The sequence below is a fragment of the Pristiophorus japonicus genome, chromosome 18 (genome assembly GCF_044704955.1).
Source record: "Pristiophorus japonicus isolate sPriJap1 chromosome 18, sPriJap1.hap1, whole genome shotgun sequence".
Classification (NCBI taxonomy): Eukaryota; Metazoa; Chordata; class Chondrichthyes; family Pristiophoridae; genus Pristiophorus; species Pristiophorus japonicus.
In genome coordinates this window covers 50,805,761-50,833,575 of record NC_091994.1, presented here as the reverse complement: position 1 = coordinate 50,833,575, position 27,815 = coordinate 50,805,761, and positions in this window count along the sequence as shown.

The following is a 27,815-nucleotide window of genomic DNA, read 5'->3' as shown; positions in this document are numbered from 1 at the left end:
TTTTGCAAGGCATTGAAGGATTAGTATGTTAATTAGATGACATAATCAATTCAGCAACAAACAGGCACATCCATAATAACATATTGAATGAAGACCTCAAACGGCTAGAGAAGCACATAGTGAGTTATATCAAAAGTTATTTCAAAATTCAGTGGACTACTTAGGGCACTGTCAATGTATGTACTTTTGGGATCACTAGCCACTAGATGGCATCACTGTTGGAGGCCAACTTTTCAACAATAAACGGTCAAATTAAAATTTGGTTGCCGGGGATGATGATGCACTCCAGTCCCTCCAGCGCCCACCTCTCGTGGAAGGCCGCGAGCGTACCGGTGGACACCGCGTGCTCCATCTCCAGGGACACCCTGGCTCGGATGTAACCCCGGAAGAGAGGCAGGCAGTTGGGCTGAACGACCCCCTCGACCGCCCGCTGCCTGGACCAGCTGATGGCCCCCTTGGCCGTGCCCAGGAGCAGTCCTACAAGGGGGCCTTCCGACCTGCCCGCTCCCCTCCGCACAGGGTGCCCAAAGATCAGAAGCGTGGGACTGAAGTGCAACCAGAAATCAAGGAGCAGCCCCTTCAAATAATGGAACAGGGGCTGCAACCTCACATACTGTACATAAACATGGAACACGGACTCCTCCAGGCCACAGAAATCACCAGCTCTACAACTATTTTGGTAGAACTTAAATCAAGTGCGCCTCTCGCGGAAGGCCACGAGCGTACCAGTGGACTAAAATAGTGCCATGGGATCTTTTACATCCACTTGAGAGAGCAGTCAGGGCCTCAGTTTAACCTCTCATCCAAAAGACAGCACCTCTGACAGTCCAGCACTCCCTCAGTACTGCACTGGGAGTGTCAGCCTGGATTTATGGGCTCAGGTCCTTGGAGGTGGGACTTGAACCTACCACCTCCTGACACAGAGACAAGAGTGCTACCCACTGAGCCACAGCTGACACTTTCCACCAGCTCTACAACTCTTTTGGGTTGAAGGCAATTAGACAATTAAATCGAGTGTCCCCTGATTAAAGGGGGGGAACACTCCAAAAACTTTCAATCAAGTGCCCCCTTGTTTTTTGCTTTTTTTTTGGGGGGGGGCACTAAAGGCACAAATTATACAAGTGCCCCCTGGCTAAAAGGGAGGGGACACTAAAACTCGGCACAGTAAACCAATTAAACGTTAAAACATATAAAATCAAATTAAAATTTGGTTGCCGGGGGTGATGATGCACTCCAGTCCCTCCGGTGCCCATCTCTCGTGGAAGGCCGCGAGCGTACCGGTGGACACCGCGTGTTCCATCTCCAGGGACACCCTGGCTCGGATGTAGGCGCGGAAGAGAGGCAGGCAGTCGGGCTGAATGGCTCCCCCGACCTCCCGCTGCCTGGACCGGCTGATGGCACTCTTGGCTGTGCCCAGGAGCAGTCCTACGAGGAGGCCTTTGGACCTACCTGCTCCCCTCCACACAGGGTGCCCAAAGATCAGGGGCGTGGGACTGAAGTGCAACCAGAATTTGAGGAGCAGCCCCTTTAAATAATGGAACAGGGTCTGCAACCTCGCGCACTCGATAAAAACATGGAACACGGACTCCTCCAGACCACAGAAATTGCAGGCGCCCTGGGAGCCCGTGAACCCCACCAGCTCTACAAATCTATGAACATAATCACATACGTTACACGGTGGAATCATTTGGTGAAACGAAGAGCGGGTGAAACTTTCAGCCATGTCGGTATGAAGTGGAACCTTGCCCGAGGCCACCCAGGTGAGTGCACTCACCGTCATGGTGTCACACAAATACCAGGGGGCCGCTTCAGGGGCCACTGTCCAGGCTGAAGATTGGCTCACCTGGCCAAGTCCTGGAGGGCCAGCGGAGCCGGTGGAACTGAACCTCAGCGGGGTTGCCCAGCTTCAGGAGAGAGCGGAGCAATTTTGGAGGAAAAAGGAACATTACTTTTTGATTTACATCGAATGGACAGCACAGAAACAGGCCATTCGGCCCAACGGGTCTGTGTCGGTGTTTATGCTCCAAACGAGCCTTCTCCCACCCTACTTCATCTAACTTTATCAGTATATCCTTCTATTCCTTTCTCCCTCATGTACTATCTAGCTTTGCATTAAATGTATCTGTGCTATTCACATCAACTACTCCTTGTGATAACAAGTTCCACATTCTAACCACTCTCTGGGAAAATACGTTTCTCCTAAATTCCTTACTGGATTTATTAGTGACTATCTTACATTTATGTCCCCCATAGAATCATAGAATCATAGAAATCTACAGCATGGAAGGAGGCCATTTCGGCCCATCGTGTCTGTGCCGGCCGACAAAGAGCTATCCAGCCTAATCTCACTTTCCAGCTCTTGGTCCGTAGCCCTGTAGGTTACGGCACTTCAATTGCAATCCAAGTACTTTTTAAATGTGGTGAGGGTTTCTGCCTCTACCACCCTTTCAGGCAGTGAGTTCCAGACCCCCACCACCCTCTGGGTGAAGAAATTTCCCCTCATATCTCCTCTAAACCTCCTACCAATTACTTTAAATCTATGCCCCCTGCTCTGCTGAGGGAAACAGGTCCTTCGTTCCACTCTATCCAGGCCCCTCATAATTTTATACACCTCAATCAGGTCTCCCCTCAGCCTCCTCTATTCTAAAGAAAACAAACCCAGCAGAACTCAAATTCTCCACTCCTCGGGCCCGAAATTGATCACCTTACTGCTCGCTGCCGCCGCCATTCCTCGTGAAGATCCGCCCAGTGACACTTTCGAGGTGGGCGGGAGAGGAGAGCCGCCGGGGACCGCCCACCGACGTCAGCGCACGGCCGAGTGTTGTACGTGACCTCGCGCCCGCCGGGATGCCAGATACATGCGGGTGGGAGCCGGCGGTAGAATGGGGAAGGACTGCTGGCTGGAGGCTGGTCTGTCCCCGACGGTCGGTATGAAAATCCTGAAAAAAACGGTTAGTAAACTTTGTTGCATTTTTTTTTCACAGCGGCTTACCTCAATGCTGTCCCCTGAAGGTCTTCCGTTGGATTTCTTTTTCTGATGATTTTAATTTTCAGGTCTTTGACCCTCCGTGGGCCCGACTCCATCCTCGGCGGCACTTGGGCGCCGAGAATGAGAGCTCCCGCCCACTGCCGCCCAGGTTGGCGGTGGAAGTCGTCCATTTGCCGCCTGCCGACCTTCGAGGGGCCTGGGCGATGAAAATCCCGCCCAAAGAACCGTCAGGGACCTCGGTGGCCATCGTAGGACCTTTGGGTGGCACTTTGGGCGGGTGGAGGCCTTCATCAAATTCGGGCCCCTACTTTTGGACTTCCCCATCTTTCCCAGAAAGCCGTCGCTCAGTGGGTTGCGCTCTTGCGTCTGAATCAGGAGGTTGTAGGTTTATGTCTCATCTTCAGAGATTTGAGCACAAAGATCTAGGCTGACACTCCAGTGCAGTGCTGAGGGAGTGCTGCACTGTCAGAGGTGCCATCTTTTGAATGAGACATTAAACCGAGGCCCTGTCTGCCCTCTCAGGTGGACGTAAAAGATCCCATGCATTCCCAAGAAGAGCAGGGGAGTTATCCCTGATGTCCTGGCCAATATTTATCCCTCAATCCACATCAACAAAAGCAGATTATCTGGTCATTATCATTTTGCTGTTTGTGGGAGCTTGCTGTGCGCAAATTGGCTGCCGCGTTTCCTACATTACAACAGTGACTGCACTTCAAAAATACTTCATTGGCTGTAAAGCGCTTTGGGACATCGTCAGATGCTGTAGAAATGCAAGTCTCTTATTTTACAAGGAAGTGAATGAAAGAATGTCTCTGGGGAGACAGAAATTGGGTGTATAGATCTGTGCAAGAGTTTTCAAGCCAACTGCTGAGCTTGGCTTTAATCAGGCCTCAGTGAAGGGTTTCAGATATTACCTTCGTAAAAAGAACTTTAAAAACTCAAAACTTGGAAGGAACATCAGTCCGTGCCCTTGGGTTTCAGTGTGAAGCCCCACTGTGCCTTTGAAGCTGCACTTTGAGCACAGCCTGTGTTCAGTGAATCCTAAATTGACTTTAACTCTTTTAAATGCCATCAAAGATCGTTACAGACAAGGAATGAAAAGCGAGATTGCTCACCCCGTGGAGGGATTCTCATTTGCCTCCCAGCAGTTGGTACAAGGTTAGCAAGGACACAGGGCTCGGAGAACATTTCCTACCCTTGGTTTGGGAATATTACATGATCCAAAAGTAAGAAGAGACTAAAATAAAGGGCTCAATTTTCCCCAAGCCCGTTTTCTGGCGTATTGCCAGAGTTACGCCCGTTTTTCTAGGCCAGAAGTTTCCCCGATGTATAATTCGAATTTGGCACCACGCAGTGTGTTCAGTCTTGGGGGGGGCGGAGTCTGCTGCCTGCGCCAAAAAACAAAGCCGCACCTTCTGCGCATGCGGTGGAAAAAAAGTTACTTTTTTGACGTCATTGCAATGGACGCGCATGCTCAGTACAGCTCGGATTTGGCAATCGGCCATTTTTAAAGAGCCAGTTGTGTGTGTGAGAAGGAGTGCTGTGTGAGAGCATTGGAAAAATCACAGCTGCAGCAACGCAGTGCAAGGACCAAGAATTTCTTACAGGATGAAGTGGAGGCACTAGTTACTGTGATTGAGAAAAGATGGCAGGAGCTGGACACCAGCAACGGTCACATAAATATAGAAACATAGAAAATAGGTGCAGGAGTAGGCCATTCGGCCCTTCAAGCCTGCACCATCAATCAATCTGATCATGGCTGATCATGATTTCAGTACCCCAATCCTGCTTTCTCTCCATACCCCTTGATCCCTTTAGCCATGCCCAAAGCGAGAATCATACCCCTAAAAGTTCCACCCAAAGAAATGAAGAAACGCTGGAACCAAGTTGCAGAATGGTGACCACCACGAGATCTGGAAGCTGGGACATTGAATAAATTTAAGACAGAAATAGACAGTTTCTTAAACGATAAGGGAATAAAGGGTTATGGGCAGCGGGCAGGGAAGTGGAGCTGAGTCCATGATCAGATCAGCCATGATCGTATTAAATGGCGGAGCAGGCGCGAGGGGCCATATGACCTACTCCTGCTCCTATTTCTTATGTTCTTAAAAGAACTGTTTGTTAAACTTTTGAATAAAATATATTTTACATTAAAACTGAATAATTTACATTATTTGTTCCATTAAGACAACACAACGCTCCAAACAGTAAACATGTCCATTGCTGAGCCCTCAGGCTTCAGTAAGGCATACACGGATGAGCTGCTGGCGCAAGGCTCGAGCAATCGTTAAAGGAGCACGAGGGCCTGTCATCCTCCGCTGTCGTGCTCCGGCCTCAGGCACTTGCCTGGCTTCCTCATCCTCTTCGTCCTCCTCCTCCTCCTGCTCATCACCTGCATCTTCCACATCATTATCATCAGCCACTCTCACCGCAGGTGGGTCTTCCATTACCAGCTGCTGCTGTCTCATGATGGCTAAGTTATGCAGCATGTAGCACACAACAGTGAACTGACTGACAATCTCAGGGGAGTACAGCAAGCAACCTCCGGAATGGTACAGGCATCGGAAATGCTGTTTCAAGATGCCAATGATGCCGTGCGTCGCAATGTGCGACATGTTGGATTGACGGTCAGCTTCCGTCCGGTTACGTGTAGGGGCGTCATGAGCCAGGTGGCGAGGCCGTACCCTTTGTCTCCCAGTAGCCAGCTCTGCCCTTGTGGCTGCTGCTGAAACATGGCAGATATAATGCTGTCGCGTAGGATGAACGCATCATGGGTACTGCCAGGGTATCTTGCATCGACTGGCATGATATGATGCATGTCGTCACACATGAGCTACATATTAATGGAGTGGAAACCTTTTCTGTCCCTGTACATCTCGGAATCCTGCAAAGATGCTCGCAAGGAGATGTGGGTACAATCAATGCAGCCCTGTACTTTTGGGAAGCTAGCAATCCTGGAGAAGCCCACAGCCCTGTTATGGATTGCTTGGGCAATGGGGAACTTTATGAAGTTATTCCTACGCGTGTACAGTGCAGCCGTGACCTGCCGAATGGAGACATGTGTTGCATGTTGCGAGTTGGCGCACACATCCCCAGTTGTAGCATGAAATGATCTGGAGGCATAGAATGAAAGTGCAGATGTACCCTTCACTTCAACTGACAAAGCAGCCCTCCTGATGCTTCTAGGTTGCAGGTCTACTTTGACCAACTCACAGATCTCACGGACAACTTCTTTGCGGAAACGCAGCCTTCTAACACAGTCTGCATCACTCAGGTGGAGGTACGAACGTCTGTCCCGATATACCCGAGGTGGGTAAGGCCTCCTGCCCAGCACCCTATGGGCTCTGATGTTCTTGATGCGATGAAGTCGAATCAATTGTCTCCTACGTAGTGCCATGATGCAGAAGGCTCGCACAAGGTATGGCATTGTCAGTATTGCCTCCATACTTAAATTTAACCTTTGCCTGAAGCTCAAAATGGCAGGAAAGCAGGCAGCACAGGTTCACAGTTCTCTCTCTCCTGTATGGATGGACCACACCCAAAGGTCTTATGACCTCTCCTCTCTCCCTGGCCCCCCTTAACTAATTGCAGTCTTGTGACTTCTCCCCTTCTCTCCCCCACCCTGCGCTCATTTCAGTCTTCAGAAGCCTTTCGATCATCACCTCGCTCTCTCCCTCTCCTCCCCCCCCCACCCCTCCCACGGCTTGTTTTCTAGCCGAGCCCCGAGCCCCGAGCCGCTGTGTTTGCCGGCCAAACCTACGACCCTCCAGCCCTGCTTCAAGAAGTTCGGTGTGAGTGAGTAAAAAAATTAGAAAACTTGTGAAATCCAACAACTTTACACTTCTACGTTGACAGGTAAAAAAAAAGTTGAACTTTATTATTGATTTTAAAAACAATGGCATCTTTCAGCACAGATTTGTGAATGTGCGCTGGTTTCTTAAGTTTCAAAGGTTTTTCGGGATTGGCCAATTACGCCGACCTAGGAGGAAAAAATATTGGCCAAACTGCGAACAATTGAAAAAAACCGGCGCAGACATATGAGAAAGTTAAAAATGTGACGTAAAAAAAACTGGCCTAGAAAAATCAGGACTAAGTCAGTTACGCCGGCACAGATCGCAGGGAGAAATTTGGAAACAAATAAATACGGCAAAAAAAATGGCGCAAATGACCGGAGAAAATTGAGCCCAAAGAGAGGAGAAAATAAGAGAAATTATATTGATATAAGATAACCAGGTAGTTCAATGTCAGACCCAAGCGAGATTAGATAATATAACAGGACATGGATGCAGTTATGGTTGAAAATGTAGGTTTTGAGGAGGCTTTTGAAGGTGGAGAGAGAGATGTTGCAAGGCTGAGGGTTTTAGGGCGAGAGTTCTGCAGAGTGAGGGAGAAGGAACTGCCGACAATGGTTGGGTGGAGGGTGCATGGAGCTGGAAGTCTTCATAAGACCATAAGAAATAGGAGCAGGACATTTGGCCCCGCAGACCTGTTCCGCCATTTAATAAGATCTTGGCCACAACTCCATTTCCCCGCCCGCTCCCCATAACCCTTGACTTCCTTATCGTTCAAAAATCTGTCTATCTCCACCTTAAATATATTCAATGACCCAGCCTCCACAGCTGTCTGGGGTAGAGAATTCCAAAGATTTACGATCCTCTGAGAAACAAAATTCCTCCTCGTCTCTGTTTTAAATGGGCGGCCCCTTATTCTGAGTTTGAGGGTCGGAAGATGTGAGATGGGTAGTAGGGCTGGAGGAGGTTGGAGAGGTTAAGTGGAGACCATGGAGGGATCAGATGATTTGGAAACCAGTGTTGTGAGAGACGGTGGCCAGCGGAGGTCAGCAAGAACCAGGGCGAGAAGTGACTTTGTGCAGGATAGATGCAGGCAGCACGACCTGGGTCAGATGGAATTTATGGAAGGTGGAGATTGGGTTGTCAGTAAAGAGGGGCTTGGAAAAATTGATCATGGAGGTGACAAAAGGCATAGACGAGAGGGACGATGAACCATCCCCAACACAAGTCAGTGCTTCCGGAGGAGAAAATTGGGACATTCTCATCTCCTAGGGGATATATCATTGGGTTTGTTTTTTAAATCTGTGAATGTTACTTTCCTGTGAACCTTGCAAGCTCATTTGTCCGAAGAAAATTCTCGGTTGTGATTGCCAGCGTAATTCCTGATACTCAGAACTCCTTCACGGCAAACGAGCTAAAGGTGGGCAGAGGAAACGTTACAAGGACACCCTCAAAGCTTCCCTGATAAAGTGCAACACCCCCACTGACATCTGGGAGTCCCTGGCCAAAGACCGCCCTAAGTGGAGGAAGTGCATCTGGGAGGGTGCTGAGCACCTCGAGTCTCATCGCCGAGAGCATGCAGAAACCAGGCGCAGGCAGCGGAAAGAGCGTGCGGCAAACTAGTCCCATCCAGCTTTCTCTCAATGACTATCTGTCCCACCTGTGACAGGGACTGTGGTTCTCGTATTGGACTGTTCAGCCACCTAAGAACTCATGTTAAGAGTGGAAGCAAGTCTTCCTCGATTCCGAGGGACTGCCTGTGATGATGATGATTTTTCTGTATGCCGTGCGCTGAAATTGTATCTGCGTTGTAATAATTAATCCGGTTACACTGCGGAGCTCATTACTGGTGTCTCATGCTGCTGATTACAGGAAGAAACCGATATTATACATGAACTGAGCTGAGTCAGAAGATAAAGGGAGAGGAAACCTTTACTGGAGCTGAGCTCACTAAAGGTCATTGAATAATAACATGCCAACAGACAGGCTGTTTCCAGGAGTCTTCGTCATGTGATATTCGGAGAGATTTTTCATAAGATATAATCAATTGGTGTTTGATGCTAATCTAAAGGAGAATGCGAGAAACACAACATCGGAATAAATGTTTCCTGAAATGGTGCTGATTCACCAATAGATCAATGAAGGTCAGAGGCGCAGAATTCCCATTGGACTATCGCCATGGCCTTCAAAAGGTCAAGGTTCACTTGGCTCCGATCCACTTAAGAAAGAACTTGCCTTTATATGGCATGATTCAGAATAAGGGGCCGGCCATTTATGACTGAGTTGATGAGAAATGTTTTACCCAAAGGGTCGTGAATCTTTGGAATTCTCTACCCCAGAGAATTATGGATGCTCAGTCGTTGAGTATATTCAGGACAGAGTTCAATAGATTTTTGAATAGTAAGGGAATCAAGGAATAGTCGGGGGTGATACGGGAGAGGGAAGTTGAGGTAGAAGATCAGCCATGATCTTGTTGAATGGCGGAGCAGACTCGAGGGGCCGAATGGTCAACCTGTTATATATGTGAACTTGTATTTACTCTGTACAGCCACCAGAGGGCTCAACCCCTGGAGTCCCAAGGGATCCCATAATCCATTGGGAGCACAGGTATTCAAGGAGGCTTCACAGGCTGAAGAGGCACTCTGGAGACCTGCAATAAAAGACTACGGTCACACATTACTTTGAGCTCACAGTGTTCAGTCTGACTTATTCTCCATACACAACAACTGGCCATGAGATACAGATAGCGAACCCAAAGATGCAAAGAACAGTGGGCATCCTGGAGAAATTCTCGGAGGGAGATGATTGGGAAACTTTTGTGGAGCGACTCGACCAATACTTCGTGGCCAATGAGCTAGATGGGGAAGAGAGCGCTGCCAAACGAAGGGCAATCCTCCTCACTGTCTGTGGAGCACCAACGTATGGCCTCATGAAGAATCTGCTCACTCCAGTGAAACCCACGGAGAAATCGTACAATGATTTGTGCACACTGGTCCGAGAGCATTTGAACCCGAAGGAAAGCGTTCTGATGGCGAGGTACCAGTTCTACACCTACAAAAAGTCTGAAGGCCAGGAAGTGGCGAGTTATGTCGCCAAGCTAAGACGCCTTGCAGAACATTGCGAATTTGAAGGACACTTGGAGCACATGCTCAGAGACTTTTTCGTACTTGGCATTGGCCACGAAACCATACTTCGCAAACTTTTGACTATAGAGACCCCAACCTTGAGTAAGGCCATAGCGATAGCCCAGGCGTTCATTGCCACCAGTGACAATATGAAGCAAATCTCTCAGCACACAAATGCTGCTACAAGTACTGTGAACAAAGTGATGTTTTTGAATCGTAACGTACAGGTCACGTCACACATACCTGCAGCTACACGTCCGCAGATGACTCAGAGTCCACTATCAAGGATGATGAATGCAAGGCCATTAACAGCTTGTTGGCGCTGCGGGGTGATCATCATTTCCATTCATGCCGATTCAAAGAGTACATTTGCAAGGGCTGTGGAACACTGGGATACCTCCAACGAGTGTGCAGGCAAGCTGCAAAGCCTGTTAAACCTGCAAACCACCATGTTGCAGAGGAGGACAGATTCACGGAGGATCACAACGAACCAGAGCCTCAGATAGAGAAGACAGAGGTACATGGGGTGCACACATTCACCACGAATTGTCCCCCGATAATGCTGAATGTCGAACTAAATGGACTTCCGGTGTCAATGGAGCTGGACACGGGCGCGAGCCAGTCCATCATGGGCAAAAAGACTTTCGAATGGTTGTGGTGCAACAAGGCCTCAAGGTCAGTCTTAACTCCAATTCGCACGAAACTAAGAACTTACACTAAAGAACTGATTCCTGTAATCGGCAGTGCTACCGTAATGGTCTCCTACGATGGAGTGGTGCACTTTGCTACCACTCTGGGTGGTACCAGGCGATGGTCCCACTCTGCTCGGCAGGAGTTGGCTGGGAAAGATACGCTGGAACTGGGACGACGTCCGAGCGCTATCGCCCGCTGACGACACTTCGTGTGCTCAGGTCTTAAACAAATTTCCTTCGCTGTTCGAACCAGGCATCGGGAAATTCCAAGGAGCAAAAGTGCAGATCCACCTAATTCCGGGGGCGCGACCCATCCATCACAAGGCAAGAGCAGTACCATACATGATGAGAGAAAGGGTAGAGATCGAGCTAGACCGGCTGCAAAGAGAGGGCATCATTTCACCGATTGAGTTCAGCGAGTGGGCCAGTCCTATTGTCCCAGTTCTCAAGGGAGACGGCACCGTCAAAATCTGTGGCGATTACAAAGTAACTATCAATTGTTTCTCCCTGCAGGACCAATACCCACTACCAAGGACCGACGAACTCTTTGCATCGCTGGCGGGAGGAAAGACATTCACGAAGCTGGATCTGACTTCAGCCTACATGACGCAGGAACTGGAGGAATCATCGAAGACCCTCACCAGCATCATCCATTTATTTATAACAGATGCCCGTTTGGAATCCGATCAGCGGCGGCGATATTCCAGAGAAACATGGGAAGTTTACTGAAGTCAGTCCCGCACACCGTGGTTTTCCAGGACGACATCTTGGTCACAGGTCGGAACACAGTCGAGCGTCTGCAGAACCTGGAGGAGGTTCTTAGTCGACTCAACCACGTGGGGCTCAAGTTAAAACACTCGAAGTGTATTTTCCAGGCGCTTGAAGTGGAGTTCCTGGGAAGGAGGATTGCGGCGAACGGTATCAGGCCCACCAATGCGAAGACGGAGGCAATCGGGAACGCACCAAGGCCACAGAACGTGACGGAGCTGCGGTCGTTTCTGGGACTCTTGAACTACTTTGGTAACTTCTTACCGGGTCTCAGCACACTGCTAGAACCACTACATGTCTTACTACGAAAAGGAAGCGAATGGGTTTGGGGCAAAAGCCAAGAAAATGCCTTTGTAAACACGAGAAAATTGTTATGCTCAAACAAATTGCTTGTGTTGTATGATCCATGTAAGCGTTTGGTATTAGCATGTGATGCGTCGTCTTATGGCGTTGGGTGTGTATCGCAACAAGCTAATGATTTCAGGAAACTGCAACCGGTTGCTTATGCATCCAGGAGTCTGTCTAAGGCCGAGAGAGCCGACAGCATGATTGAAAAAGAAGCGTTAGCGTGTGTCTATGGGGTAAAGAAAACGCATCAATACCTGTTTGGGCTAAAATTCAAATTGGAAACTGACCATAAGCCACTTATATACCTGTTTTCCGAGAGTAAAGGGATAAATACCAATGTATCGGCCCGCCTCCAGAGATGGGCGCTCACATTTGTCCGCAGACAACTACATCATCCGCCACAGGCCAGACACAGAAAACTGCGCCGATGCTCTCAGTAGGCAGCCATTTCCCACCACAGGGGTGTAAATGGCGCAGCCCGCAGATCTAGCCATGGTTATGGAAGCATTTGAGAGTGAGCAATCACCCATCACTGCCCGGCAGATCAAAACCTGGACAAGCCAGGACCCCTTATTATCTCTAGTCAAAAGCTGTGTGCTTCACGGGAGCTGGTCCAGTGTCCCAATGGAAATGCAGGAAGAGATAAAGCCGTTCCAGCGGCGCAAATATGAAATGTCTGTACAGGCAGACTGCCTTCTGTGGGGCAATCGAGTAGTGGTCCAGAACCCACCCAGGCATCGTAATGATGAAAGCGATAGCCAGATCCCACGTGTGGTGGCCCGGTATCGACGCGGACTTAGAGTCCTGCGTTCACAGATGTAATACATGCTCGCAGTTAAGCAATGTACCCAGGGAGGCGCCGCTAAGTTTATGGTCTTGGCCCTCTAAACCGTGCTCTAGGGTACACGTCGACTATGCAGGCCTGTTCTTGGGTAAAATGTTCCTTGTGGTTATAGATGCGTACTCCAAGTGGATTGAATGTGAGATAATGTCGGCTAGCACGTCCGCTGCCACTACTGAAAGCCTGCGGGTCATGTTTGCCACTCATGGCCTACCCGATGTCCTGCTGAGCGACAACAGGCCATGTTTTACGAGTGCTGAGTTCAAAGAATTCATGACCCGTTACGAGATCAAACATATCACAACTGCCCCGTTTAAACCAGAGTCCAATGGTCAGGCAGAGAGAGCAGTGCAAACCATCAAGCAAGGCTTGAAGAGGGTAACTGAAGGCTCATTGCAGACTCGCCTATACCGAGTCCTGCTTAGCTACCGCACGAGACCCCACTCACTCACTGGGATCCCACCTGCTGAACTGCTCATGAAAAGAGTACTTAAGACAAGGCTCTCATTAGTTCACCCTGATTTACATGAACAGGTAGAGAGCATGCGGCTTCAACAAAGTGCATATCATGATAGCGCAAATGTGTCATGCGAGATTGAAATCAATGATCCTTAAATTATGGACAAGGTCCCAAGTGCCTTCCCGGCACTGTTGTGACAAAGAGGGGAGCAGGGTATTTCGGGTCAAACTTTCAAATGGACTCTATTGTGTTCCTAACACAGATGAGACTGCATACAGGGAGGATAAAGTAACAGTGACCTCAGTCTTTATTAAGACACTCCAGAGTGAGGAACAGGCCTTAGGGGCCGGCTTATTGACAGTGCTCCCAAGGGATGCTGGGATCCCTTTGGACTTCAGGGGATGCACTCCCTGCTGGCGGAACATGGGAGTGCATGCTTTACAGATACACAACATCACTCCCCCGCAAATTCAATGTGAAAACTATTTACAAGGTGAGGTGGTCGGGAGCCTTTCTTTCCCTGGTGGACCGCCTCGGTACAAATGTCTGTTCTGGTGTGTTGGCTGTGCCCTCGCTGGGCTGGCGTGTTGTTGGCCCTGCAGGGCTGTTGGGTGAGCCTGGCCTTGCTGGGCTGTTGGGCAGGATGGGTTTGATTTCCTGGTCCGGGGTGGTGTCGTTGATCCTTTGGGTGTGTGTTGTGGGCTCGAAAAAGGTGGTGTCTGTTGTGGGTTGTTCAGGGCAGTCTGTGAACAACAGCCTCGTTTGGTCCAGATGCTTTCTGCAAATTTGTCCATTATCTAGTTTGACTACAAATACCCTACTCCCTTCTTTAGCTATCACCATGCCAGCAATCCACTTGGGACCATGTCCATAGTTTAGCACATACACAGGGTCATTCAGATCAATTTCCCATGACACAGTGGCGCGACCATCGTTTACATTTTGTTGCTGCCGCCTGCTCTCTACCTGATCATGCAGGTTGGGGTGAACCAGCGAGAGTCTGGTTTTAAGTGTCCTTTTCATGAGTAGCTCAGCCGGGGGCACCCCTGTGAGTGAGTGGGGTCTCGTGTGGTAGCTGAGCAGTACTCGGGACAGGCGGGTTTGGAGTGTGCCTTCTGTGACTCGTTTAAGGCTCTGTTTGATTGTTTGTACTGCCCGCTCTGCCTGCCCATTGGAGGCTGGTTTAAACGGGGCCGAGGTGACATGTTTGATCCCATTGCAGGTCATGAATTCTTTAAATTCTTTAAATGGCCCATTGTCACTGACCAGTATGTCAGGCAGGCCATGGGTGGCAAACATGGCCCTCAGGCTTTCAATGGTGGCGGTGGCGGTGCTTCCCGACATTATTTCACATTCAATCCATTTTGAAAAAGCATCCACCACCACCAGGAACATTTTACCGAGAAACAGGCCCACATAGTCGACATGGATCCTCGACCATGGTCTGGAGGGCCAGGACCACAAACTTAGTGGTGCCTCTCTGGGCGTGTTGCTCAACTGAGCACACACGCTGCATTGCCGTACACAGGACTCTAAGTCAGAGTCGATACCGGGCCACCACACGTGGGATCTGGCTAGCGCTTTCATCATTACTGTACCCGGGTGTGTGCCGTGGAGATCCGAGATGAACGTCTCCCTGCCCTTTTTGGGTAGCACTGCGCGGTTATCCAACAACTGGCAGTCTACCTGAATGGACAGCTCGTCCTTTCTCCACTGGAACAGCTTGATTAGCTCTTGCATTTCACCAGGGATGCTGGCCCAGCTCCCATGCAGTACACAGTTTTTTACTAGGGACAGCAGAGGATCTTGGCTGGCCCAAGTCCTAATCTGGCGGGCCGTGACAGGTGATTTATCATTTTCAAACGCTTCCATGACCATCAACAAGTCTGCGGACTGCACCACCATCAACAAGTTTGCAGGCTGCACCATTTCCACTCCCGTGGTGGGCAATGGTAGCCGACTGAGAGCATCCGCACAGTTCTCAGTGCCTGGCCTGTGGCGGATGGTATAGTTATACACTGATAGCGAGAGTGCCCACCTTTGTATGCAGGCTGAGGCATTAGTATTTATCCCCTTGTTTTCAGCGAACAGGGATGTGAGGGGCTTGTGATCGGTTTCCAGCTCAAATTTGAGGCCAAACAAGTACTGATGCATTTTCTTTACCCCGAACACACACGCTAATGCCTCTTTCTCAATCATGCTGTAGGCTCTATCGCCCTTAGACACGCTCCTGGAGACATAGGCGACAGGTTGCAACTTCCCCTCAACGTTAGCTTGTTATAATACACACCCGACTCTGTACGACGCCGCGTCAAATGCTAACACAAGTCTTTTACACGGGTTATACAATACAAGCAGCTTGTTGGAGCATAAAATGTTTCTGGCTTTCTCAAAAGCAATTACTTGGTTTTATCCCCATACCCAGTTCTCACCTTTGCGCAATAACACATGTAGGAGCTCTAAGAGGGTGCTTAACCCCAGTAGGAAGTTACCAAAATAGTTGAGGAGACCCAGGAACGACCACGTTCTGTGGCCTGGGCGCGTTCCTGATAGCCTCTGTCTTGGAGTCTGTGGGCCGAATGCCGTCCGCCGCGATCTTTCTCCCCAAAAACTCCACTTCTGTTGCCATGAAGATGCATTTCGACCTCTTCAGCCGCAGCCCTACGCGAACCAGTCGCTGGAGGACCTTGTAGATGTTCGACGGTGTCCCGACCCGTGACCAATATGTCATCGTGAAAAACCACCATGCATGGTACCGACTTGAATAGGCTCTCCATTTTTCTCTGCAGCCGACCGAATTCCAAACAGGCATCTACTGTCGATGAACAGTCCCTTGTGCGTGTTGATGCAAGTGAGGCCCTTCGAAGACTCTTCCAGCTCCTGCGTCATGTAGGCCAAAGTCAGGTCGAGGTTGGTGAACGTCTTGCCTCCTGCCAGCGTCGCAAATAGGTCGTCTGCCTTAGGTAGCAGGTATTGGTCCTGTAGCGAGAAACGATTAATAGTTACTTTATAATCGCCGCAAATCCTGACCGTGCCATCACTTTTGAGTACTGGAACAATCGGGCTGGCCCACTAACTGAATTCCACTGGGGAGATGATGCCCTCGCATTGCAGCCTGTCCAGCTTGATTTCCACTCTCTCCCTCATGATGTGAGGTACCGATCACGCTTTGTGGTGAATGGGTCATGCCTCTGGGACCAAGTGGATCTGCACCTTCGCCCTGGAAAAGTTTCCAATGCCTGGATCAAAAAGGGAAGGAAATTTGTTAAGAACCTGGGTACATGAAGCCTCATCGACATGTGATAGCGCTTGAATGTCATCCCAGTTCCAGCAGATTTTGCCCAGCCAGCTCCTTCTAAGCAGTGTGAGGCCATCGCCCGGGACAATCCAGAGTGGCAGTTCATGCACCGTGCCCTCATAGGTGACCATGACCATGGCACTGCCCAGGACAGTGATAAGCTCTTTGGTGTACATTCTCAGTTTCGTGTGGATGGGGCTCAGGGTTGGTCTGAGTGCCTTGTTGCACCACAGTCTCTCAAACATCTTTTTACTCATGATGGATTGGCTAGCGCCAGTGTCCAGTTCCATGGCTACGGGTAAGCCATTCAATTTTACATTTAGCATTATAGGTGGACATTTCGTCAAGAATGTGTGCACCCCGTGTACTTCAGCATCTGCGTCCTCTCTCTGAGGTTCGAAATTGCTTTGATCCACCATGGACCAATCTTCCTCTGCCACGTGGTGGTTAGCAGGTTTTGCAGAACTTGCAGCTCGTCTGCAAGCTCGTTGGAGGTGCCCCATTTTTCCAAAGCACTTACAAACATACCCTTTGAAGCTGCATGAATAGGCTGAATGGAAGCCTCCACAATGCCAACAAGGTGTGAATTGCCTTGCATGCATCCTTTGTTGTGGACTCTGAGTCATCTGGGTCACCTGAGGCCTGCTGGCAGTTGCAGACTCGTGGGTTCTGCCCTGTACCTTTCTGCTCGCAGTTAATTTATGAACATTGCTAGCACTTGTGTGCTGAGAGATTTGTTTGGTGTTATCACTGGTGAACATAAACGCCTGTGCTGTCGCAATGGCCTTACTGAGGGTCGGTGTCTCTACAGTCAAAAGTTTTCATAGGATGGTCTCGTGGCCAATGCCCAGTACAAAAAAGTCTCTGAGCAGTTGCTCCAGGTAGCCATCAAACTCACATTGTCCTGCAAGTTGCCTTAGCTCGGTGATGTAGCTCGCCACTTCCTGACCTTCAGATCGCTGGCACGTGTAGAACCTATACCTCGCCATCAGCACGCTCTCCCTCGGGTTACGATGCTCCCGAACCAGTGTACACAGCTCCTCATATGACTTATCTGTGGGTTTCACTGGAGCCAGAAGATTCTTCATGAGGCTGTAGGTCAGTGCCCCGCAGACCGTGAGGAGGACCGCTCTCCTTGTTGCAGCACTTCCTTCTCCGTCCAGCTTGTTGGCTACAAAGTACTGGTCTAGCCATTCGACATAGGCTTCCCAGTCCTCACCCTCCGAGAACTTCTCCAGGATGCCCACAGCTTGATGCATCTTTGCGTTGGATTCGTATTCTCGTCACCAGTTATTGTGTTCCTAACACAGATGAGACTGCACACAGGGAGGTTAAAGTAACAGTGACCTCAGTCTTTATTAAGACACTCCAGAGTGAGGAACAGGCATTAGGGGCCGGCTTATAACAGTGCTCCCAAGGGATGCTGGGATCCCTTGGGACTTCAGGGGATGCACTCCCTGGTGGCGGAACATGGGAGTGCATGCTTTACAGATACACAACAGACTCATTCACCGGAAACACTTGGACCAAACCAAACTCAGATTCACGGACTATCCTGAGCAACCCACCTTGGACCCTACCTTTTTGATCCCCCAACATACACACTAGTGGCAACCGGCACCATAGTTGACCATGGAGCAGAACCCATCATCCACAGCAGCCCTGCAGGGCCCAACATACCAGGCAGCCCAGCAAGGCCAGCTGCATAGCAGCCGAGCGAGGGCCCAACAAATGATTCAACAACATCAGCTTTCACACCGAGACGATCAACCAGAACAAAAAGGGCTCCAGATCGACTCACATTATAAATAGTTACACTATTGACTTTGGTAGGGGGATTATTGTTATATATGTGAACTTGTATTTACTGTGTACAGCCACCAGAGGACTCATCCCATGGAGTTCCAAGGGATACCATAATCCCTTGGGAGCACAGGTATTTAAGGAGGCTTCACAGGTTGGAGAGGCACCTGTGAAGACTTGTAATAAAAGACTACGGTCACACTTTACTTTGAGCTCACTCTTTCTCCATACACAACGCAACTCATGCTCCTATTTCTTAAGTTCTTACATTTCACGACCTCAGGACAAGGTAGAAATCTGGAACTCTCTCCCCCTGTGGTTGCTGAGACAATTGGAGCTTTCAAGACTGAGATCGATAACATTTTGTTGGATATGGGTATCAAAGGATATGGAGCAAGGGCGGGTAAATGGAGGTGAAGTACAGATCAGCTGTGATGTAATAATAATAATAACTTTTATTTATATAGCGCCTTTAACGTAGTAAAACATCCCAAGGCGATTCACAGCAGTGTTACAGACAAACAGATAAATTTGACACCGAGCCACAGAAGAAATTAAGGCAGATGATCAAAAGTTTGTTTAAAGAGGTAGGTTTTAAGGAGCGGCTTAAAGGAGGAAAGAGGTAGAGAGGCGGAGAGGTTTAGGGGAGGGAGTTCCAGAGCTTAGGGCCCAGGCAACTGAAGGCACGGCCACCGATGGTTGAGCAGTTATAATCAGGGATGTTCAAGAGGGCAGAATTTAAGGAGCGCAGACATCTCGTGGGATTGTGAGGCTGAAAAAGATTAGAGAGATAGGGAGGAATAATAGAAGGGTAGAACAAGCTCCTCCTATTTCTAATGTCTCTAATCTTTCCTATGTTCCAATTAACCAAAGCACACACTAATAAACAAAAGCCCGCCCCCAGGCATCAATACACATGGCGGCAATTTTGAATCAATGACATCCATGTATTTAAGTTGCCGTGGTGGTATTGTGAATTCATGTCCCTGCATTACTAGCCCAGGTCAGTGGATCACTAGCCCAGGCCACTGGATTACTAGCCCAGGCCTGTGGATTACTAGCCCAGGCCTGTGGATTACTAGCCCAGTTCACTGGATTACTATCCCAGGCTGTGGATTACTAGCCCAGGTCACTGGATTACTAGCCCAGGCCACTGGATTACTAGTCCAGGCCTCTGGTTTACTAGCCCAGGCCTCTGGATTACTAGTCCAGGCCACTGGATTACTAACCCAGGCCTCTGGATTACTAGCCCAGTGACATAACCACTATGCCACCGTTCCCCTTTAGCCAGCTTAGCGCCATATCTCTTAAAACCATTACCCAGCAGAAATCTATCGATCTGAGTTTTGAAGTGTACAATTGATGCTCCACATCCACAGGGTTTGAGGAGAGAGTTCCCAATTCCCATTACCCTGTGTGTGAAGGTCTCACTCCTCAATAGTCTTGCTCTAATTTAACATTGTGCTCAGTTGTTCTGCATTCTTCCAGCTGAGGAAATAGTCTCTGTGTATCTGCGCTATACAATCCCTTAATCATTCTCAGGGGTCAGAGTTCAGTTTATACCGCCACCGGTTACCGCGAGCGGGAGGCGGCAAACGGGCGGCAACGGCCGACCTTCGACGGTAAACGCCGTCCACGCCTCGGTCCTAAATTGAGTCGGCTCTTTGGCAGAGGCGCCAAGAGTTAACGCTGCGCCAGCTAACGACACCCACGTGGCGACATCACCCAGCGTACAACACCTCTGTCACGATATTTAGTTTGTCCCGTTGCCATACCGACAGGCGGCTGTACAGCCTGAAATAAGTGGTGGTTAAACAGCGGACTTCGGGTGGAATCGGCCAGAGAGCGAGGCCGGTTTTTTTCTTCATTTATTTCCTCAGTTTCTCATGAGCTGTAACAGTGGGGAAGTTTGTGTGTGGGTCGGAGAAGTTTGAGGGGTTTTTCCTCTCTTCCTTTTTCTTCCTGTTTTCCAGCGAGCCTGGCAGCACCTCCCGATGCGAGATTAAGTGGGTCTCCTGCGCTCCCGCCCGAGGGTGAGTGTGCAACACCACCTTTTAGCGCTGCTCTCTCATCTTTGGGCGTAAAAGATGAGAGAGCAGCTAATGCCCGGCGGTAAAATCAGCACTTGGGAGATGACACCACCTCAGAAACGGCGGGACCGGATTTTGACCCCTAACCGTCTGGATTAGATTACCCCCCAACATTTGATTCTCTTTACAAATCTCATGGAACAGACTGTCCAAAGTGAGTCTCCATTAGTTGCATTGGACAATTTAGGTCAGTAGTTGCTTTAAGGAAATGATGAACTCTTTGTGATTCAGGTCGGTTTTTGTGAAGACGCCTTTTACTGCGACAGAGGTTAGATAGTGCACTGACACCCACCCCCATCCCAATGCAATCAGAGCAAGTTACACCACAGAAGGAGGCCATTTGGCAATGGCACCCCACTGCCTCATAGTCACCTTCTACAGATGTAACCCATCCATTTCTTACACTCATTCCATCACTCTCACTCAAAGTTCTCCTCTTTCCCTCTATGCAGGAGAGTGCACAGCGACAGGGAAAGGCAGAGAACCGGAGGTGGCCCTCCAGTCTTCAATAATTTGACACCAAGAGAGGGGCACGTCCTCAAAATCCCTGGTGTTGTGAAGCAGCTGGCCGTGGGAGATGGAGAGAGGGGGACATCCCAGCAACCTGGTGACAGAATCACATCTCACGCAGTCACATGGCACTCATATGGTCACTCATGTCAGCAGCCAGTAAAATGCCATCATGTGCATAATGGTAACGTTACGCATTCTTATTAAAACATTTCTAATTCATCTCTTTGCTCTCCCGCAGGTCCATCAACTGCCCACCCCACTGTTCAGCCGGAGGAGGAAGACAACTCCTCAGAGGAACCTCCAGCCTCTGAGGGTCCACCGTCAGCAGACCCAAGTGCTCCCAGCAACAGCACAGACACATACCTCAGTGGGTCCTGTGCACCATCGAGTAGAATTGTCACCTGGTGTATCACAATTCACCAGTGAGCAAGAGCAGCTGGTGATGAAAGGGACAGCAGTGGAGACTCCTCGCCGGAGAGCATGGGATGCTTCAAGCTGTGCTGAGCTGCATGCAGACACTGAGCCTCGGGGACCATCGAGAAAGAGGGTGATCCTGGAGAGGTAGCAACAATTGCATGAGGCTCTGGTATCTTTTGCAGCCGTGATGTTTGCACATGTGCAAGGAATGGAGGAGTCCATCTCCAACATGAGCAGCACCATATCGCAGGCGATGGTAACGATGTGCTGTTCCATGGAAAGGATGGCTGCCTGCAAAGAGCGGCAAATGCACCAGTCACATGAGCACATGCTAGCTGTGGACAACAGATGGCAGCCACTCATAGACCTCCTCTCTAGGAGGGATATAAACATAGACTTGGACATTCATTGCCCCCCTGCTCTGCAGCAAGGTGCTCTCCAGCTCCTCGCTGGCAGGGACGTGCAGGTGGCCCAGGAAAGGGATGATGGTGAGAGGGGCCATGGGAGTGGGGGCTCTTCTGAAAGTGCTCCCACTTCTCCCCTGTTGCCTCCCCTTCAGTCAGAGCCCCACATGGTTCCTCGGATCCTGATGGCCGAGTCTGCCCCTGCACAGTTACAGGAGGAGCAGACTTTGGCAGGTCTATCATGGACTCCAAAACCCAGAAGACATCTGCCAAAAGTGTCTAATGAGCTACAGCAGGGATGTGAGCAGCCTCCTCTACCGCTGCAGGGGCTGCACCTCAGGGAAGCACTCGGAAAAGATAAAATGACACAAAAGTAGATGCACAAGGGTATGCACATGGGTGTATAAAAAATGTTAAGTTTCAGTTATTTTGATGACACACATAAATGTTTTTCTTTGCACAACTTGCCAGTCTTGTCCATTTCTGCCTGCTAATTTGGAAGTGGCTTTGTCAGTTGGAGTGAATGGTGAGACATTACTTAACCTTGAACATTGGAGGTTTGGGGGAGAGGAATGACTCAGTCATTGTAAGGATGATTTATGGTGTTGTTGGGGGGTGGGGGAGGGCGGAGCTTATTACAGCATGTGTCAATCATGTGACTGCATTGGAGTAAGTTAAGTAAATCTGGCCATGATGAGGTCATCCTGGGCCTTCTGGGCAGCAATGTGCACCGCTGCTGGTGCCATCTCCACCTCAGGTTCCTCCTCCTGCTCCTCGCCTTCCACCTGCTCCACCTGCTCCTCCTCAAGAGGCTGTGTGCTCTGCACCTTGCTCCTCCTGCAGCTCCAATCCGCACTGCTCAGCTATGTTGCGCAGCACACGGCAAACGACGATGATTCTGGAGACCCTGGTTGGCGCGTACTGAAGGGCTCCTCCCGATCTGTCAAGGCATCTGAAGCACATCTTCAGCATGCCTACTGCTTGCTCTGTGACACATCTGATGGAGGTGTGGCTCTCATTATAACGCTCCTTGGCCTCAGTACTTGGCGTCTTCAAGGGTGTCATGAGCCATGCCTTCAGCAGGTAGCCCTTGGCTCCAAGCAGCCAGTCAGTAAGTCTGGAGGTGCACAGAGCGGAGGGAAGGTGGACTGCCCTAGCACGAAAATCATGACAGCTGCCAGGGAATCTGGCACACATGTGTATAATCATCTATTTACGGTCGCAGACAAGCTGCCTATTGAGGAAGTGGAAACCCTTGCGGTTCACAAACACTCATGGGTGATGAGGGGGTTCCTTCATGGCAGTCAAGGATACCTGCACTTGTGGGAAGTCAGTCAGGGCTGCAAAGCCGAACGCTCGCTTAGTAACACTGACCTCGTCAGTGGCAAAGTGAATATAATTGGATGACTTGTGAAACATGGCATCGGTCACCTGGGTGATGTATCGGTGGGCAGTCTACTGTGAGATCCTGCAAATGTCTGCTGCAGAATCCTGGAAGGAGCCTGAGGTGAAGAAGTTGAGGGCGGTGGTGACTTTGACAGCCCCAGGTAAGGAGTGTCTACCAGGACCTCTGGGCAGCAGGTCTTGTTCCAGCAAGCTACAAATGCCTGCAATGACCTGACGCAATAGTCTGAGCTTCCTTTGGCATTGCTGCTCAGTCATGTTGAGAAAGCTCATCCTCTGCCTGTATACCCTGTGTTGGGAATATCGCCTCCGGGGCGCTGCAGCCCTGTGGTGGCCCCCTCTCTCCTGTGGAGCATCAGGTTGTTGAGGAGAAGGCTGCTGTTGTGGTTACTGCTGCTGCTGGTGTGGCTGGTGTTGTTGGTGCCAGGGCTTAGGTCCGATTCTGAGGTCGAAGGTGAGACAGTATAAGCGCCACCCATACTGGTCTAATAGATGGCAGGTAAAGTGATCAGAAGCCCATTATTCTGAGAGTGACCAGCAATGTGCTGAAAATGGCCTCCGGGGATGCAGAAATGACCTGCAAACTACAGACAGCGAAATCTCTGCACACGAGAGTGAGCAGGAGCCTTTCCCTTGGGCAAGTAAGCAGGAGTAATGTGGGAGCATTGATGTGTTTTTGCGCCTCTCAATGAATGGACTCGCAAACCGGCCGCTGAGCCTCCCCTTCACGGGCGACGTTCCCGAGGTGCGCCAATCCCGTGCTCCTGAAGTTAAAGTCAAAAGCTGCTGTTAAAAAGCTTCTCGACGAGCATTCCCCAGCCTCTCCCGAGGGGGGGTCCATGACACATTGGGAAACGCGCCCGAGTTAAATGCAGAAATCGCGCCGGCAATTTCCGCACCTATTACACTGACTCGCCCCCAAACCCACTCGATTGGCACCGGGGAAATTCCAGCCGAGGGTTCTTGACTCTCTCTCGGTTTGCTGCAGTGCGGCTGGTTTAAGTGGTTACTTGATAAGTGCAGATGTTGCTGCCCTTAACTTTTTTATTAATCGGTCCATCGTCAGTTCCTGGCACATGGTCAGTTGCGTGGACAGTCAGTTTCCAACACACAATCGGGTTTCACCAACCACAGCAGCACTTTAAGGAAGGAATTACAAAGAGATTAAACTGCAGTTAAAATGTAAACCAAACTTCAGTGCCTCTGTTTTATGTTAATCGTTACACGGAATTGAATTTGGCCGTTGCAACCAAAATATTAGAATCATGAATCAAATATGATATTCCAATATATGTGTCCGTTGGGATAATTGCGCTGCTCACAGTTGTCAATATGCTCCTCGCTGGCTCATGCATAACTCAGAGTTTATTGTCTTTAATCACTCATCCATTAGTTTGTTTTGAAATGAGAGAATATATTCATTTAATGTGTTTCTGTAATAACCAAAGCCCACCCAGAGTCATGAGAGTACATGATAGCATGGCATGGGAACGGCCATTCCGTATCTCCAGCCTGCCCTGTCCAACAATTCCCACCATACACACACTGCCCCACACAGACACTGCCATACACAGACACTGCCACACAGACTGCCATACACAGACACTACCATACACAAACACTGCCATACACACTGCCATACACAGACACTGCCATACACACTGCCATACGCACTGCCACACACAGACACTACTATACACAAACACTGCCATACACACTGCCATAAACACTGCCATACGCAGACACTGCCATACACAGGCACTGCCATACACACTGCCCTACACACTGCCATACACAGACACTGCCCTACGCAGACACTGCCCTACACAGACACTGCCATACACAGACATTGCCAGACACAGACACTGCCATACACAGACACTGCCACACAGACTGCCATACACAGACACTACCATACACAAACACTGCCATACATACTGCCATACACAAACACTGCCATACACAGGCACTGCCATACACACTGCCATACACAGACACTGCCATACGCAGACACTGTCATACACATTGCCACACACAGACACTGCCATATGCAGACACTGCCCATACACATTGCCATACACAGACGCTGCCATACACACTGCCATACACAGACACTGCCACACACAAACACTGCCATACACACTGCCATACAAAGACACTGCCATAAAGAGACACTGCCATACACAGACACTGCAATACACACTGCCATACACACTGCCATACGCAGACACTGCCACAGACAGATACTGTCATACACACTGCCATAAACATTGCCATACACAGACACTGCCATACACACTGCCATACACAGACACTTTCACACACAAACACTGCCATACACACTGCCATACACAGACACTGCCATACGCAGACACTGCCATATGCAGACACTGCCATACACACACACTGCCATACACAGACACTGCCATACGCAGACATTGACATACACACACACTGCCCTACGCAGACGCTGACATACACACACACTGCCCTACGCAGACACTGCCATACGCACTGCCACACACAAACACTACTATACACAAACACTGCCATACACACTGCCATACACAGACACTGCCATACGCAGACACTGCCATACACACTGCCATAAACACTGCCATACGCAGACACTGCCATACAGACACTGCCCTACGCAGACACTGCCATACACAGGCACTGCCATATACACTGCCGTACACACTGCCCTACACACTGCCATACACAGACACTGCCCTACGCAGACACTGCCATACACAGACACTGCCACACATACTGCCATAAACACTTCCATAAACAGACACTGCCATACACAGACACTGCCATACACAGACACTGCCACACATACTGCCATAAACACTTCCATACACAGACACTGCCATACACAGACACTGCCATACACAGACACTGCCATTCACAGATATTGCCATACACAGACACTGCCATACACAAACACTGCCATATGCAGACACTGCCATACACACTGCCATACACACTGCCATACACAAACACTGCCATATACAGACACTGCCATATGCAGACACTGCCATACACACTGCCATAAACACTGCCATTCACAAACACTGCCATATACAGACACTGCCACACATACTGCCATAAACACTTCCATACACAGACACTGCCATACACAGACACTGCCAGACACACTGCCATTCACAAACACTGCCATATACAGACACTGCCACACATACTGCCATAAACACTTCCATACACAGACACTGCCATACACAGACACTGCCAGACACACTGCCATACACAAACACTGCCATACGCAGACACTGCCATACACACACACTGCCATACACAATCACTGCCATACACACAGCCATACACAGACACTGCCATACGCAGACACTGCCATACACAAACACTGCCATACACAGATGCTGCCATACACAGTCACTGCCATACACAGATACTGCCATACACACTGCCAAACACACTGCCATACACAGACACTGCCACACACAAACACTGCCATACAGACACTGCCACACACAGACACTGCCATACACAGATACTGCCATACACACTGCCATACACACTGCCATACACAGACACTGCCATACACACTGCCCTACACAGACACTGCCATACACAGACACTGCCACACACAAACACTGTCATACAGACACTGCCACACACAGACCCTGCCATACACAGATACTGCCATACACACTGCCATACACACTGCCATACACAGACACTGCCCTACACAGACACTGCCCTACACAAACATTGCCCTACACAAACACTGCCCTACACAGACACTGCCATACACCGACACTGCCTTACACAAACATTGCCATACATAGACACTGCCATACACACTGCTATACACACTGCCATACACAAACATTGCCATACACAGGCACTGCCATACGCACTGCCATACACAAACGCTGCCATACACAGACATTGCCATACACACTGCCATACACCGACACATGCTATACACAGACACTGCCACACACAAACACTGCCATACACACACACTGCCCTACGCAGACACTTTCATACGCAGACACTGCCATACACACACACTGCCATACACAGGCACTGCCATACACAGACACTGCCATACGGTCACTGCCATATACAAACTGCCATATACACACTGCCATACACAGACACTGCCATACACAAACACTGCCATACACAGACACTGCCACACACAGACACTGCCATACACAGACACTGCCATACACACTGCCATACACAGACACTGCCACACACAAACACTGCCATACACAGACACTGCCATACACACTGCCATAAACACTGCCATACACAGACACTGCCACACACAGACACTGCCATACACATTGCTATACACAGACACTGCCATACACACTGCCATAAACACTGCCCTACACAGACACTGCCACACACAGACACTGCCATACACAGACACTGCCATAAACACTGCCATACACAGACACTGCCACACACAGACACTGCCATACACACTGCCATAAACACTGCCATACACAAACACTGCCAAATGCAGACACTGCCATACACACTGCCATACACACTGTCATACACAGAGACTGCCATACACACTGCTATACACACTGCCACACACAGACACTGCCATACACACTGCCATACACAGACACTGCCATACACACTGCCATAAACACTGCCCTACACAGACACTGCCACACACAAACACTGCCATACACAAACACTGCCATACACACTGCCATAAACACTGCCATACACAGACCCTGCCACACACAGACACTGCCACACACAGACACTGCCATACACAGACACTGCCATACACAGACACTGCCATACACACTGCCATAAACACTGACACTGCCATACACACACACTGCCCTATGC